At 39.3% G+C, this 8,148-nt stretch overlaps 1 long non-coding RNA gene across 1 annotated transcript; it reads left to right on the top strand.

The window, feature by feature from the left end:
* Window positions 1-2,537: 2,537 nt before the first annotated feature.
* LOC109927673 lies at window positions 2,538-7,661 on the top strand. The gene is made up of 3 exons (XR_007261612.1): window positions 2,538-2,631; window positions 4,043-4,159; window positions 7,555-7,661. It is a non-coding gene; the product is annotated as an uncharacterized LOC109927673 (long non-coding RNA).
* The last annotated feature ends 487 nt before the right edge of the window (window positions 7,662-8,148 follow it).

The raw sequence follows: 8,148 nt of genomic DNA, 5'->3' as shown, positions 1-8,148 counted from the left end.
TGGGAAGGTTTAATGTGCTCTTGACAAGTTTAGACCTGGCAGTGGTTGATAATGTGTACAATCTAGTACCATAATGGTCGTAATTTTTCTTTTTTTTTTCTTTACAGTCAGCCAGTTCTGATCTGGGACAAACTAGTTACTTGCACTAAAATCTTGTTTACTAATTGATCCAAACACTCTGCTCAAATCAAAAAGATTTGTTCAAGTTTCTTGCCCCAGCTTTGATTCTTAAGAACCTAAAGAGAGAGAGAGGCAAATGGAAACACATTCATCTTTGTTTCTTTTCAAACTGTGTAGTTGGATAAGTGAGATAAACAAATGAGTACCATTTCAAAAGAATGGGAATTATGATTAGAATTTGGTCACCCAGGACACCATCCACACAGGTATTTAACATAGTTTGCTTGATTAATTTTAACATTTGGGAATTGATTACTGACTAAGTAGAGGTAGAAACCGTTTTAATCACGGTTAACCTAATTGTCTGCAGATGATACTTGGACTGGATCATATCGTTAATCTGAATTACAGATACATGTGAGGTGGTACATTTTCGTAGGATGTATAGAGTCCACATACTCTCTGGGAGCTACGTATCTTAAAGGGAAGTACAGACACAGAAGGGTCTAAGATTCAGATGGACAACTCATTGAAAGCTCTACAGAAATAGAATTGAAAACTAGAGAACTAGCATAAGGTAGTGTGGAACTGTGGTTAGACCACAGATGTTGTGAGCAACTCTGGTCATCATATAATTTTACAAGGTTATAGCAATGATGCACATTTATGTAGTAGCATGATATCAAAACTGACATACTTATGAGGGAAAAGCTAGACAGGCTGTGCCTCTCTGCCCTTGAAAGGGGGAAGATGTGATTGAAACTTAAATTTTTTTTTAAATTGCATATATGTTTGTAAAAGAATACATGTAGTGTGGCTGTCTCTGCTGTTATGAAGGCTCCATTTATTCTGGTCATGAATACAGGATAGGTACTAAAAAATCCAGTGGGAAATTCAGGATAAACTTTAACCAGAGTGAGGGTGTGACTTGTTACCACAGAAAGTAGCTAAAGTAAATAGTGGGCCTGCAGTTAAGGAGAATTTGGATAAATGTATGAGGGAGAAAGGAATACAGGGGACACTGATAAACTTAGAGAAAAAGGATGGTAAGAGGCTGGTGTGGAGTATAAAAAATGACAAGGACCTTTTGAGCTGAATGGCTTGTTTCTGTGCTGTATGATGATGGTTGAATGTTAATTTGATGATCTATTGGCATAATTTGATAACTGGGAATTCATTTTGGAAAAAACTGCCTGAAATGTAGACAAATTCTGGGAATATGTATATCTCACAGTTGGGAAGTGAACAAAAGCAGCTTTTACAAAAATTGGAGAAGTTTATCCGCTAACAAAATACAAAATGTGCAAATGGAAATCTACATTGGCTTGAGTTTTGCGGTCAACGGTAAAGTCACTAACTTTGAAGAAGGCAGCTCGCTTGGTCTGTGGTGTGGATTTCCTCTCTTCCAATATCAGTTTAAATCTGGCACCAAGTCAAGGGAATCTCCAGGCAGCAGTGAAGATATGAAACAGGTTATCAGCCAGTCATATTATTAATGTTCTCACAGACAGCCGTCCGGGATCGTAATAGCACTTAAATGATAGTGAAGGATGTCTTCAGATGATGAGATAAATTATTATGATTGGATAAAGATAAAGATGAAGAACTTTGGAGAAAAAGAACTTTTATCATGAGGAAGAATTTTGACATTCTATAAATATAACTTAGCTTCACTAAAGAAAGTGAAGGAGTTTAGCAGTAATTGTGAAGCCACGACTCTGTTAGAAACCCAGTTAGTCTCTTGTAAGGGTGTAACCTTTTCAAGGGTTTTACAGTGTCACTTGCAGGATAGATTATTTGTTTGAAATGTTTGTCCTAATGAGTGAAAGAGGAAAAGACTGAACCACATACCTCTCTCTTCACAGAAATATTCAACTTCTGAATAACTGAGCAACTGTTAAGTGAATCATGTCCATTAATCTTGTAGCAGTTCCCAGGGAAAGTTGATGGCCCAGTGGGGGGGTAAATCCTGACCCAGGTGATTGAGTAGATCCTTTTAATTCTTGGGATCTTTTATCTGGGCAAAATGATAGGGCCGCTGGTTATTGTCTTGTTTAATTTGCTGTGTGCTTTCAGTAGTTACTGTTTGTATATGGTATTCATAATTCTTTTTTAAAATTGCACTCCATCAACTCCTTATCCTGAATACTAAATTTAAAATATTTTTATTTTATTTTGAAGGAATACTATTGTTAGTTCCAGAGATCTGTAGACACTCAATTGAGTATATTCAAGACTAAAGTTAGAAGATCAGCTGTGATCTGAGTGAAAAGGCGAATGAGCTCCAGGGGCCGAATGGTCTACACCATTTATTGTTTGTGCTAGAATTAAAATCGATATTTCTATGCATTACTTTAAATGAAATGTTGTACTCAATGTTGATTTAATGATTTAAGAAATGTTTTATTTTGATTTTTAGGAGCTCACACTGACAGACTTCATCTTCCATTGTTGCTGTAATAAGTCACAGAAGGAGCCCAAATGCTTCCCTCTTTAACAAAAGTTGAAATGGTGAGTTCTGTTTCTCCGACAGGAGCTGGATTAGTTCTGGTAGACTTCAATGTGATACATGTAGTGACCACCGCTGCAACAATCGCTAATGATATCATCAGAAAAAGAGCCGTACAATTTTACTGCACAGTAGGAGGCCAGCGAGCCCACCATGGCAGTGCTGGCTCTTTGCATAAGTAATCCCAAGTTAAATCTGCTGTCCCACAATAGCCCCATATTTTCTTCCACTTCAAGTATTTCTCAAAGGCCTCTGATTCAAGCATGCCCTGAGCATAAATGTAAGAAAGTCATCAAGGAAATACAGGAGCAGTCCCTTTGTGGTGATGAAGTGAAACTAACTACGTTTGTTTGAGGCAAATAGTATGATTGCATTTCATGGAATGCAAATGAGGGGGAGAGGAATAGAAGCTTGTGCTAACAATTGTGTAAGGAAAAACGGGAGGAGGTTCTTGTAGGATGGGGTTAAATAGCTTATTTCTGTGCAGTAAGGACTTTCAAAGAAAGGTTGAACGGGTTGAGCTTATGACCTTTGGGGTCGAACAGAACAAAATCTTTTTGAAACGTTTAAGATCTTGTGAGGACTTGATAGGCTGGAAATCAGTAGAATGCTTCATCTCATAAAGCAGACTGCTGCTGGGGGGTGGTTTAAGGCTAAGCAATCACTTTTTTTTTCTCCCTGATAGTAACTTATATGGTGAATTTTCTTGCTGAATTCAATAGAAGCTGGGTCATTGAATTCATTCAAGGTTGAATTAAATAGATTTTTGATAGACAAGGGAGTCGGGGGTATGATGTTTAGTTGAGAAAGTGCAGTTGAGACCACAACTTGATCAGACATAATCTTACCGAATGCTGGAGCAGTGTTGGAGGACTGAATGGTTTGTCTCTGCTCATGTGACTTACGTTGCTTTGTAGTCAGAGAAACATAATGGACAACAATCCAATGATAATTACCATTCTTAGTGAGAAGTGTATTGTATTCAAGCATTGTGTAGATGCTGTTGGAGAGACCAACGTTTATTAGTTGCATGGTTAAGGCAGTTTCTCACTTTGATTAATTCTTCTTGCCTTCTCCTGACTGTGTCTGTCTGTTTGGTGGAACTCAGTTTTGCTCTGGTAATCTTACTCATGTGAACTCAACCAGCAAGTGGTGTTGGCAGCGGTTTCCCACCTATAGAAAGCTGAGTTAATCGAGTCCTTATCTGCCTTCCACACAAATGCAGTAGAGAAAATCTCTGGTGAACACTGAGGATTAGGAACCTCACTGTATACTGTTCTGGTCTCCTTACCCAAGGAAGGGCACACTTGTCTCAGATGGGGGTGCATTGAATGTCCATTAGACTGGTTGCTGGGGTGAGGGATTATTTGACAAGAAATTAAATATAATGTATCATTTCTTGCTGGTGTTTAGAAAAATAAGAAGCAATTTCACTGAAACATAAAATTCTGAAGTGCAAGGAAGATTTTTACTGTAACAAACAAACCAAAATAATCTTGGATTGGAGTTGCCAAATCTATATGGATTGAGGTAAGAAATATCCAAAAGATACTGTCGTGAGTAGTTTTATATGTCAACCTGTAACCATAGTTAAGTGAAAGAGCATAGAATATATCCATAGATAATGAGGCCATGTAAAGAAAAAGTACTTGAATCATGTGTTATTTTAAACTACATGTATTTTGGGAAAACCAAATTGGCGGAGGTAGCCAGGGTAAAGGTTTCATTGAGTGTATTTGAGACGGTTTCATAGAACATTATGTTGTGGATCCTATAAGGGATCAGGCTGTTTTTGATCTGATGATGTTTAATAAGACAGGTTTAATAAAGGATCTCCAGAGTAAAGGATATCCTAGTGAAAAGTGTACATAACATAATGGCATAGTGGCTCAGTGGTTAGCACTGTTGCCTGTCAGTGCCAGGAACCTGGGTTCAGTTCCACCCTCGGGCGACTGTCTGTGTGGAGTTTGCATGTTCTACCCGTATCTGCGTGGGTTTCCTCCCACAGTCCACAGATGTGTAGGCTAGGTAGAGTGGCCATGCTAAATTGCCCATAGTGTTCAGGGATGTGTAGATTAGGTGGGTTATAGAGGGATGGGTCTCGGTGGGATGCTCTGAGGATCATTGTGGACTTGTTGGGCTGAAGGGCCTGTTTCCACACACTAGGGATTAAATGATCTATGAACGTAATAGAGTTTTAGCATTCAGTTTGAGAGAGAGAAATATAGGTCAGAACTGTGATGAACGTAAATAAGGGTCATTGCACAGAGTTGGCTAAATTGATTGGGAAAGGAGTTTAACAGAACACATGGTTAATGAACAATGGATCATATTTAAGAAAATATTTCATGACTCACAACAAAGATAAATGCCAGTGAGGAAGATGGATTTCAGGAAAGGGATAGACAAAGCATAGCAAGGAAGTTAAGAACAGAATTAAATTAAATGTTTTCTTTTCTCAATTTGATTTTACCAGTAATTTTACCAAAGAATCAGGAAAGTTTCAGAAGCCAACAAAAGATGATCGGAAAAGAATAGAGAATAAACTAATAAGTAGTATAAAAATGGACAGGCAGAGGTTCTTAAACATAAAAAAGCCTGAAGCCACAGCGAACATAGGTCCCTTAAAGAATGAGGCTGGGGAATAGGGAAACCTGGAAATGGTAGAGAAGTTGAACAAATATCATCAGTCTTCATTGTAGGGGAATTGAATGGCATCAAAAAGCAACAACTGAATAAACACTATTTAGTCAGTAACATATACTCTTAAAATGCAGAGGTGAGGTACTCCATTTAAGTTTTAGCGCAGCTGAAAATCGCTGCTGTAGTTGTATAGCACTCCCCCTTAACAATTTACTTTCCAGAAACCAGTCTAAAATTATTCTTCATTCTCAAAGGCTTGCTCCTTTTTGCCTTTTCCAGGCAACTAATGTCTAATCCCAGAGTTGACTCTGTACTCTCGGGATACTGTGGCAATTCTCTCCCTTTAGCCCAAGCTAGGTAAGTTATTTCAGCCTCCTTTAAATCTCAACAAGACTGTGCCTCTTCAATTGGAGTGCAAGTTCCCACCTGCATGCTGCATAGTAAGTAACAGAGTTGACACTTTCTCTGCTTCATGTCCACAACTGCCTATCATATATTCTGTCACTCTGACTACAGACTGACTTGGGTATTGGGAGAGTTTCATGGATGTGTTAGAAACTCTGCAACCCAATGCTACAGTGGATTGCTGTGGACTATCTTCCTTTCCCAGAGCCCATCTCCTTGACCATGTGAATGACTTAGGTCTTGGATCCTGGAAGAAACACTAATTAGCTATCCTTCAAATTCTTAACTCTGTTCTGTCTCCTGGAATTATATAGACGGTTCAAAGTATAATGGTTTTGAAAACATGACTTTCCTAATGCCTCTCTGAGACTTTTGAGACTAACAGTACACCCAGACAGAATACAGCACAACTGCTTTTGCCATTTCATACAGGTGTTACTTTTGGCTCTTGTGGCACAGTGTTAGTGTCCCTGCCCCTAGACCCAAGATACTTGGGTTCAAGTCCCACCTTCTCCAGAGGTGTGTAGTAACATTTCTGGGCAGCACGGTGGCTCAGTGGGTAGCACTGCTGCCTCACAGTGCCAGGGACCCGGGTTCAATTCCACCCTCAGGTGACTGTCTCTGTGGAGTTTGATCGTTCACCCAGTGTCTGTGTGGGTTTCCTTCTACACTCCAAATATGCAGGTTAGGTGGATTAGCCATGGAAAATGCAGGCTTATAAGAACAGGGTGGGGGTTGGTTCTGGGTGAGATGCTGTTTGGAAGGTTGGTGTGAACTCAATGGGCCGAATGGCCTGCTTCCACACTGTGGGAATTCTATAATATAATTCTAAAATGTCCCCATAACCTTTAGTAATGAAGCCACCTGCGTTTGTTGGGGAGTATTCAGAAATAGGTCACATGATACTTCACTCCTCTCCACTTTAAAGACGGGTCTCAAAAACTAAGCATATCATAAATTTCATAAATGAGCCAGATGTGTTTTTACAACTGATGCTAACTTTTTATTCCAGACTTAGTTAATTAACTGGATTCACCTTCCCCAGTTGCCAAGAAGAGATTTAAAATCCCATGTTTACTAGAACTTTAGTCTAGGCTCTAGACTTCGGGTTCAGTAGCATTGCCCCTGCCCTGGTGGTTTCCATTGTGAACAGGTGACTGAAGAAATATTGGTCAGTGAGTTTCTCAAATCAGTAAGTAAAGTAATGGGCGTAAGCCCGGAACCTAAGTATCCTGTTTTAACTAACCAAGTACAATAGCCCTGCTTTCCAAAAGCAGATTCAATAACTTTCAAAAGGAGAATTGAATACAAGCTAAAATAGAAAATGTACAGTGCTGTGAAATAGGGCATATTGGATATTTTGCAGAACTGCGTCACAGATGTCTTGGTCTGCGTGGTCTCCTGTGCTATGAGGTTCTGATATGTCGAGAAGTCATTAGACATTGGATGCACTGTTGCAGGAGTTTCCATGGATGAGTTCCTCTCACGAGTAAGAGGGTTCTGAGTAGAACTTTCCCTTGTACAAAGTTCTGCTTCAGTGACAGCATCAATGGGAAGTAATGCAACAATCCCATTGTTCTCATTCATGACATCACAGGTAGTGCATTTTACAACAAGCAACATTCTCTACAAAATGTCTGCATCTAACCAGCACCTATAAAGAAACAGGAGGGGAAAAGAATATCTTGGAATACACTTGTATGTGAATCTGTATTTCTTCATAACTTGTCGATGTGTAGCATAATCCTCAGTAAGATAACATTGTACAATGATAAAAAAGTGGAAATGCATTTTCAAAATTAAGTTCGACTCATGCATGCAAAGTTGCAGCTTCTCTCTAAGTTCCCCATTAAATTAATTGGGATCCTTTTTCTTAGCAATTATGAGTCCAGTCATCTGTTGCTGATAACAGTGAAGTGGTCCAGTCATAGACTTGGGGAGATGAGTAAATGAAGACTATGAATAGGTAAGAAGTTTTTCCTATTTTCTCTCTCTTTCCCCCTCACCCACAAAAGTATGTAAATGGCAGCAAGTGAGGTGTACATACATTGAATCTATTGCGGGCACTTTTTTTCTAATGATTTGTTTTATAGTGACTACACTACAGAAAACCAATTTTAAAATGAGCTTTTATCCTGGTGGTGACCCCTTTTTTCATTCAACACATCAATGGGATGGATAGAATTTGATGGTGGTATTGAAGATTTATAGGAGAGGACAGGAAAGTGGATTTAAAGCCCAAGATCAGACATCTTCATATTGAAAAGCTGAGCAGACTGTAGATCAGAGATAATAGGAACTGTCGATGCTGGAGAATCTGAGATAACAAGGTGTAGAGCTGGATGAACACAGCAGGCCAAGCAGCATCAGAGGAGCAGGAAAGCAGACGTTTAGGATCGAGACCCTTTTCTGAAGAAGGGTCTCTACCCGAAACGTCAGCTTTCTTGCTCCTCTGATGCTGCTTGGCCTGC

The sequence above is a fragment of the Rhincodon typus genome, unplaced genomic scaffold (assembly GCF_021869965.1).
Source record: "Rhincodon typus isolate 14 unplaced genomic scaffold, sRhiTyp1.1 hic_rhity00008902, whole genome shotgun sequence".
Lineage (NCBI taxonomy): Eukaryota > Metazoa > Chordata > Chondrichthyes > Orectolobiformes > Rhincodontidae > Rhincodon > Rhincodon typus.
Note: the sequence above shows the minus strand (reverse complement) of the source record. Positions and strands in the feature narration are given on the sequence as shown.